Here is a 9076-nt window from a genome sequence, read left to right as displayed (position 1 = left end):
AGCAAACCCTACCCCAGGGGATGCTGCACCTGTAACAGCCCGCTTACCGGACCATCACCGGCACTAGGATCCAGATCGGCTTAAGGCCGCCGGGACCCGTAGTAAGCCTACTGTCAACTGTGTGTACCTGATAAATCCCATACATGATCATACTTAAGCTTAAAACTGTTACTTACTTTTTTTTTTTTTATCTTTGCTTGACTATCTTTTCTTTTCTTGAAACTTTTCTCATCAACTAAGCCTGGACTATGCATGCTCTGTCTGTATGCACTCGAAGAGTGATACCTACTATGGTACCATACAGTAACTACAGAGATAGAAAGCCTACCATGCACCAAGCCTAGCGCATCATAACAACATTATCTCAATCATCAAATGATCATGTGCAAAGGGATAAACATACACTAGGGCCAAGCACAATTCTATAACTCCATACATAACTTGCTATTACATCATTACTAGACATTACATAAACTCTGTACTGTACATCATTATCAAAATAATCATGTCCACTATTCTATACTATTACATATGCTTTTACCCTTGCTATCTCTTTCTCTTTCTCTTCTCTGAGGCCCTGAAAAATGGGGTTAGGGAGAGGGATGAGCTGCTAAGCCCAGTGAGCAGAATCTATAAAAATCACATTTAAAACATGCTATCATATGATGCATCACTGCACAAACATTTCACATCTCGGATTGGACATGATCCCAAAACTCCCTCTGTCGGTGCCCGGCCCCCAAAGGAGCTCACACAGGTCTTTCACTAACTACTCATGGTGCCCGACCCTATAAGGGCTCTCACAGGACTCATCCAAGGTAAATGCCCGGCCCCCAAAGGAGCTCACACAGGACATACAATAATGACAGACTTATGGGCTATTGAGATCGCCTCGGTCCAATCCACATATACAAGTAATAATGCAATGCATCAACTTGGTGAATACTAATGCAAAGCATCCTATATAAACATGGCATTAATGATGCATGAATCATGCTAAAACAGTTCTTAACTTTTAAAATAAAGTTCTGTTCCACTCACCTCTGGCAACTGCTGAGCAGTCTCTGTAACTCTAACTCTGTGGGCCTCCTTGGTCTCTCGGGTCCGTACCTACACAGGTGGACTCAAATGAGGACCAAACTTACTTAAACATAACTCTTAATATCTCCCCAAAACCCCTCTAAAACATCATAGGCATGCATGGAAAAATGGGCAAAAGAAGGCTGGACAGAGCACCTTCGGCGGCACTTTCGGCGGCCGAAACCCCTCTCCAGAGACGAAACTCATGCATGTTCGGCGGCACCTTCGGCGGCCGAAAGCCTCGTCCAGAGACGAAACTCATGCACTTTCGGCGGCCGAACTCCCTCTTTCGGCGGCCGAAAGTCTCTTTCTCACCCAAAAGCCTAGCTTTCGGGGGCAAGGTTTGGCAGCCGAAACTGCCTCCACAAGGGGTTCGGCGGCCGAACCTTGCTTCGGCGGCCGAACCTGGATTCTCCAGAAAGGCAGAATCCGAGCACAACTTATGCTCTCAGCCTCCAAAATCCTATCAAACACCCATAACATGCATACCAACACTTCTCAACTAACATATAACATATCTCATGCATATAGGGGCCTAAAAACTAGCTCAAACCCCAAAAACAACAACAAAACTCATACTAACTCATATGATTAACATATGCTCAAACTCATGCTTATACCCCAAAACATGCCATAAAACTCTCTAAAACTCTTACACCTTGCTTTAAACATAAGGGGAGGTGAGGATCCATGCTTACCTCTTGAAGAACTAGAGGATTGATGATCCAAGCTTGGAGATAGGAGAAAACTCAATCAAACTCTCCAAGTGCTCAACTTTGCTTCCTTTTGCTCAAATCTCTAAAACAAAGCTCAAATCAAGTTAAAACATGCAAGATTTGAGGAAAACATGAGAAATCACACCAAGGAGAGCTTGAACCTACCTTTGACCCAAAAACAGAGTGTGTAACACTCAAGTCTCGGGCAAAGGGGCTTTTGTAGTGGCCAACTGACTCTTCCTTCGGCGGCCTAACGTGCATGCGAAACCATGCAACTTTCGGCGGCCGAACTTCACCTTCGACGGCCGAACCTGGTTTTTGTCCCCTTGGCCTTTTCATTTCAAAACTCAATTTTCTTAACTCAAAACATGCAAACATGATAAAAACACTTAAAACCATCTTAAAAACCTTTCTTATACCCTTAGGGCAAGCTCCGACATCCTCGAATCCCGACTTCCAACGGAAAATCCGCCGGAACGTAGGAATTCCGATACCGGGGTCTAGCCGGGTATTACATTCTCCCCCCCTTAAGAACATTCGTCCCCGAATGTTCCTCTCTAACTCAAACATACTCAAAACATAACAGAAAGAACAAAAGAAGCTAATACTAACCTCAAAAGAGATGGGGGTACTGTTGGAGCATAGACTCCCGTGTCTCCTAGGTGCACTCTTCTATATTATGGTGGTTCCAGAGGACTTTCACCATCGGGATCTCCTTGTTCCTTAGCTTTCTGATCTGGGTGTCAATGATCCGTACTGGCTGCTCTACATAGGTGAGATCTCCTAGGATCTCCACATCTGGTTCGCTAAGAACCTTACTCGGATCTGACACAAACTTCCTTAGCATCGAAACATGGAAGACTGGATGGATTCTTTCCATAGACATAGGCAAATCTAGCTTATACGACACATTCCCGACCTTCTGCAAAATCTCGAAAGGCCCGATGTACCGTGGAGCTAGCTTACCTTTCCTCCCAAAACGAACCACCCCTTTCATTGGAGACACCTTCAGCAAGACCAGATCCCCCTCCTCAAACTCTATGTGTTTCCTGCGAACGTCTGCATAGCTCTTCTGCCGGCTAACAGCAGTCTTGAGTCTCTCTCTGATGATGGGAACCACTCTATTCGTGATCTCTACTAACTCAGGCCCTGCAAGGGACCTTTCTCCAACCTCTTCCCAACAAACTGGTGACCTGCACTTCCTCCCATACAGAGCTTCATATGGAGCCATCCCTATGCTAGCATGGTGACTATTATTGTAGGCAAACTCCACTAAGGGTAGATGCTGCCTCCAAGAACCACCAAAATCTAGCACACACATTCGAAGCATATCTTCTATGGTCTGGATGGTCCTCTCTGACTGTCCGTCAGTCTGTGGATGGAAAGCAGTGCTGAAGTCTAATCTTGTGCCCATAGCCTCTTGCAGACTTCGCCAAAACCTGGAGGTAAACTGGGGTCCTCTGTCAGACACTATAGAAACAGGAGCCCCATGTAACCTCATAACTTCCTCAACATATACCTGCGCTAGCTTGTCCACAGAGTAGCCACTCCTGACAGGAATGAAGTGAGCAGATTTAGTCAGTCTATCCACAATCACCCATATGGAGTCTAGTCTGTTGGACGTCACCGGTAACCCCACTACAAAATCCATGGCTATGTTCTCCCATTTCCATTCTGGAATCGGCAGTGGGTTAAGCATTCCAGCCGGCTTCTGATGCTCTAGCTTCACCCTTTGACATATCTCGCAGGCGGACACAAACTGTGCCACTTCTCTCTTCATTGCTGGCCACCAATATACTTTCTTCAGATCTTGATACATCTTGGTGGCTCCAGGGTGAATGCTATATCTCGCATTATGAGCTTCTCTCATAATGTCTCCTTTCAAACTGATGTCATCTGGTACACATAGTCTATGCCCGTATCGGAGAATCCCTTGGTCGTCGAATCTGAACTCTTCGCTCTTGCCTGACTGAACAGTCCTGGCAATCTTGACCAACACTGGATCCTCATGTTGTTTCTGAGCCACCTGCTCCAGAAACACGGGTGTAACTCTCATCTGTGCAATCAAAGCACCTGTACCAGTTAACTCTAACTGTAGCCCTTCCTCAACTAACCTGTAGAAGTCCTTCACCACCGGCCTCCTCTCTGCCGTAATGTGAGATAAACTACCTAGTGATTTCCGGCTTAAGGCATCGGCTACAACATTTGCCTTTCCCGGATGATACTGGATCCTGCAATCATAATCACTAAGCAATTCCACCCACCGTCTCTGCCTCAAGTTTAACTCTCTCTGACTCAGGATGTGCTGTAGGCTCTTATGATCTGTAAAGATCTCACATTTCACCCCATAGAGGTAATGCCTCCACATCTTGAGTGCAAAGATAACAGCTGCCATCTCAAGATCGTGTGTTGGATAGTTCAGCTCGTGCTTCTTCAGCTGTCTAGAAGCATAAGCTATTACTCTGTCATTCTGCATTAACACACAACCTAATCCCACTCGGGATGCATCACAGAACACTGTGAAGTCTTCATCACTAGTAGGCAGAGCTAACACCGGTGCTGAAGTTAATCTTCTCTTTAACTCTTCAAAGCTCTCTTCACATTGGTCCGACCATGTGAATCTCTGGTTCTTTCTGGTTAATCTGGTCATAGGAGCCGCTATCTTGGAGAAGTCCTGAACGAACCTCCTGTAGTAGCCTGCCAAACCCAAGAAACTCTTGACCTCTGTCACTGTGGTGGGTCTAGGCCAATTGGCTACAGCTTCTATCTTCTTGGGGTCCACTGCTATACCTTGATCTGACACTACATGCCCCAAGAATGAAATGCTCCTTAGCCAGAACTCACACTTGGAGAACTTGGCATATAAACCATGCTTTCTCAAGGTCTGCAGGACTATCCTCAGATGATGGGCATGCTCCTCTGCAGTCCTGGAATACACCAAGATATCATCTATAAAGACAATAACAAAGTGATCCAGGTACTCTCTGAAAACTCGGTTCATGAGATCCATGAATGCTGCAGGGGCGTTAGTCAACCCGAACGGCATCACTAAGAACTCATAATGCCCATATCTGGTCCTGAAAGCTGTCTTAGGTACATCCTCTTCCCTAATTCTCAGCTGATGATAGCCCGATCTCAGATCTATCTTAGAAAAACAACCTGCTCCTGCTAGCTGGTCGAATAGATCATCGATCCTGGGGAGAGGATACTTATTCTTGGTAGTGACTTTGTTCAACTGCCTGTAGTCGATACAAAGTCTAAGGGATCCATCCTTTTTCTTGACAAACAACACTGGAGCACCCCAGGGTGAGGTACTTGGACGGATGAAACCCTTATCTACCAACTCCTGTAGCTGCTCTTTCAACTCTTTTAGCTCTGCTGGTGCCATCCTGTAGGGAGGAATAGAGATCGGTCTGGTACCAGGCACTAACTCTATCTCGAACGCTATTTCCCTATCAGGTGGTAGTCCTGGAAGCTCATCTGGAAACACATCTGGGAACTCTCTGACTACGGGCACTGAACTGGGGTCCCTAACCTGACTGTCTAGCTCTCTCACATGAGCTAGATATCCCTGACATCCCCTCCTGAGCAACCTACGAGCCTGTAGGGCTGATATCAGACCTCTAGGCGTGCCCCTCCTGTCTCCTCTGAAGACAAACTCAGATCCATCCTCATCTCTGAACTTAACTACCTTGTCTCTGCAGTCCAAGGTAGCACCATATGCAGATAGCCAATCCATCCCTAGAATGACGTCAAAATCTGTCAACTCTAGAACCACAAGGTCAGCTGGAAGGCATCTACCATCTATAAACACTGGACTATGTCGACAGACTGTCTCTGCCAACGATGGATCACACTTAGGGCCACTGACCCATAGGGGACACTCTAACCCAGACGTCATCAAACCCACTCTCTCTATGGCTCTGGGAGCAACAAAGGAATGCGAAGCACCAGGGTCTAACAAAGCATACACCTCAGAACACCCAATGAGAAAATTACCTGACACCACGGTGTTAGAAGTGTTTGCCTCCTGCTGTGTCATCGTGAAAATCCGCGCCGGAGCTGACGGACCTCCACCTCTGGGACCTGCAGATGAAGAGGCTGACCCTCTCCCTCTGCCTCTGCCCTGCGTCATAACTGAAACTGGTGGCTGTGGCATGCTAGCTGGAGCTGTCTGCTGGGATGGTGCCGTGAAAGCTGCCTGAGGGCACTCACGAGCCATGTGTCCCTCCTGGCCGCACCTGTAACATCCTGTAATCCCAAAGCGACAAACTCCTCTGTGCGCTTTACCGCACCTGCTACACACTGGAACCTCTGAGCCTGAACTCATGCCACTGCCTAATCCCAGACCTGCTTTAATCTTATTCCAGAACTTATTCTTCCTCGACTTCTGCGTGGAACCACTCCACTTCTTACCACTGGAAGTTGCTGCACCCTGTGACGAGGGATCTGACTTACCCCTACCTGGGGTCTTAGAACCTGAAGACTGTGCCGGCTGCTGTTTCACTGTACCCTGTATAATGGCACTAGCCTCCATCCTCCGTGCTAAAGCCACCACGGTGTGGAAACTCTCCCTCTCGGCTGCATGGATCAAAGAGGAATACCTGGAATGCAGTTTCATAGCATACCTCCTAGCCTTTTTCTGTTCCGTATCATAGGCCTGTCCTGCATACCGCAGCAACTCCAGAAACCTGTCAGTAAACTCATCAATACTCATATCCTCTGTCTACTTGAGCTGCTCAAACTCTATCATCTTTAGCTCTTTCGAGCTATCTGGGAATGCCCATCCGGCAAACTCATTAGCAAACTCCTCCCAAGACATGTTATCCAACCTAGGGTCCACATAGACGCCAAACCATTCCTTCGCCTTCTTACATTTTAAAGTGAACCCTGCCATCTGAATGGCTCTGGTCTCATCTGCCCCTAGCTCATCTGCTATCATCTTGACTGCTTTGATGTACTCAAACGGATCATCTCCTGATTGGTACTTAGGAGCATCTAACTTTAGGTAATCAGTCATCTTTACCCTGCTCCTCACAGATGGGCCAGGTTGAGGTGTTTGGATAACTGGGGCTTCAGGTTCTACCACTGGTGGTGGTGGTGGGGGAGGTGCAGAACTTTCTGGTGTAGGGTATGCTGGACTGGGGTAAAAAGGTGAGGGTGGATACATGGGATATGGTGGATATGGGGGGTAATACGGTGGATAAGGCATATATGTGGGATATGGGTGAAAACTAGGATGATCCGATGTACCTCCCATCGAATATCCTGGGCCCTGTGGGTAGGGCTGATAGTGGGGTGGATAACCATACCCCGAGGCCTGATCGCCTCCCTGTGATGATCCCACATCCTCCTCCGTAGTGCCAACACCTAACCCTCCATCCCTTCTTGGATCCACATCCATCTCTTCCCTTGTATCACTAGATCTTCTTCTCTGTTCTGTTTCCCTCCTGCCTTCATCAAACGACCTTCTAGGGTCCCTTGATGATCTTTCTCTACCTGCCCTTTGGGACATAGCTCTTGGCAAAGCAGGGGGACGCCCTTCCATACCCTCATTCTCAGACGGAGCTCCAGTCAATCTAGCTGATCGACGGGTTCCTCTCATCTTAGTTTCTGAAAACATAACATAAACTGTAGTATCATAGGATCAAGGTAACAACATGAACCCTCAACTCATAGCATAACATATCATGAAATGCACAGGCATAAAAGCATGGCATTACACATCAAGACAGGACTCAACATCCTATCCTAGTGGACATGATCTTCCTATTGTGCTTGCCCTCTAAAACAACCTCTTTCCGATGTGAGATATCTCTAATCCCTGAGCATCTTAGCTCAGCACACCGTACTCTAGAGGCCCTATGCTCTGATACCAATCTGTAACAGCCCGCTTACCGGACCATCACCGGCACTAGGATCCAGATCGGCTTAAGGCCGCCGGGACCCGTAGTAAGCCTACTGTCAACTGTGTGTACCTGATAAATCCCATACATGATCATACTTAAGCTTAAAACTGTTACTTACTTTTTTTTTTTTTTATCTTTGCTTGACTATCTTTTCTTTTCTTGAAACTTTTCTCATCAACTAAGCCTAGACTATGCATGCTCTGTCTGTATGCACTCGAAGAGTGATACCTGCTATGGTACCATACAGTAACTACAGAGATAGAAAGCCTACCATGCACCAAGCCTAGCGCATCATAACAACATTATCTCAATCATCAAATGATCATGTGCAAAGGGATAAACATACACTAGGGCCAAGCACAATTCTATAACTCCATACATAACTTGCTATTACATCATTACTAGACATTACATAAACTCTGTACTATACATCATTATCAAAATAATCATGTCCACTATTCTATACTATTACATATGCTTTTACCCTTGCTATCTCTTTCTCTTTCTCTTCTCTGAGGCCCTGAAAAATGGGGTTAGGGAGAGGGATGAGCTGCTAAGCCCAGTGAGCAGAATCTATAAAAATCACATTTAAAACATGCTATCATATGATGCATCACTGCACAAACATTTCACATCTCGGATTGGACATGATCCCAAAACTCCCTCTGTCGGTGCCCGGCCCCCAAAGGAGCTCACACAGGTCTTTCACTAACTACTCATGGTGCCCGACCCTATAAGGGCTCTCACAGGACTCATCCAAGGTAAATGCCCGGCCCCCAAAGGAGCTCACACAGGACATACAATAATGACAGACTTATGGGCTATTGAGATCGCCTCGGTCCAATCCACATATACAAGTAATAATGCAATGCATCAACTTGGTGAATACTAATGCAAAGCATCCTATATAAACATGGCATTAATGATGCATGAATCATGCTAAAACAGTTCTTAACTTTTAAAATAAAGTTCTGTTCCACTCACCTCTGGCAACTGCTGAGCAGTCTCTGTAACTCTAACTCTGTGGGCCTCCTTGGTCTCTCGGGTCCGTACCTACACAGGTGGACTCAAATGAGGACCAAACTTACTTAAACATAACTCTTAATATCTCCCCAAAACCCCTCTAAAACATCATAGGCATGCATGGAAAAATGGGCAAAAGAAGGCTGGACAGAGCACCTTCGGCGGCACTTTCGGCGGCCGAAACCCCTCTCCAGAGACGAAACTCATGCATGTTCGGCGGCACCTTCGGCGGCCGAAAGCCTCGTCCAGAGACGAAACTCATGCACTTTCGGCGGCCGAACTCCCTCTTTCGGCGGCCGAAAGTCTCTTTCTCACCCAAAAGCCTAGCTTTCGGGGGCAAGGTTTGGC

The sequence above is a fragment of the Manihot esculenta genome, chromosome 1, assembly GCF_001659605.2.
Source record: "Manihot esculenta cultivar AM560-2 chromosome 1, M.esculenta_v8, whole genome shotgun sequence".
NCBI lineage: Eukaryota > Viridiplantae > Streptophyta > Magnoliopsida > Malpighiales > Euphorbiaceae > Manihot > Manihot esculenta.
Note: the sequence above shows the minus strand (reverse complement) of the source record.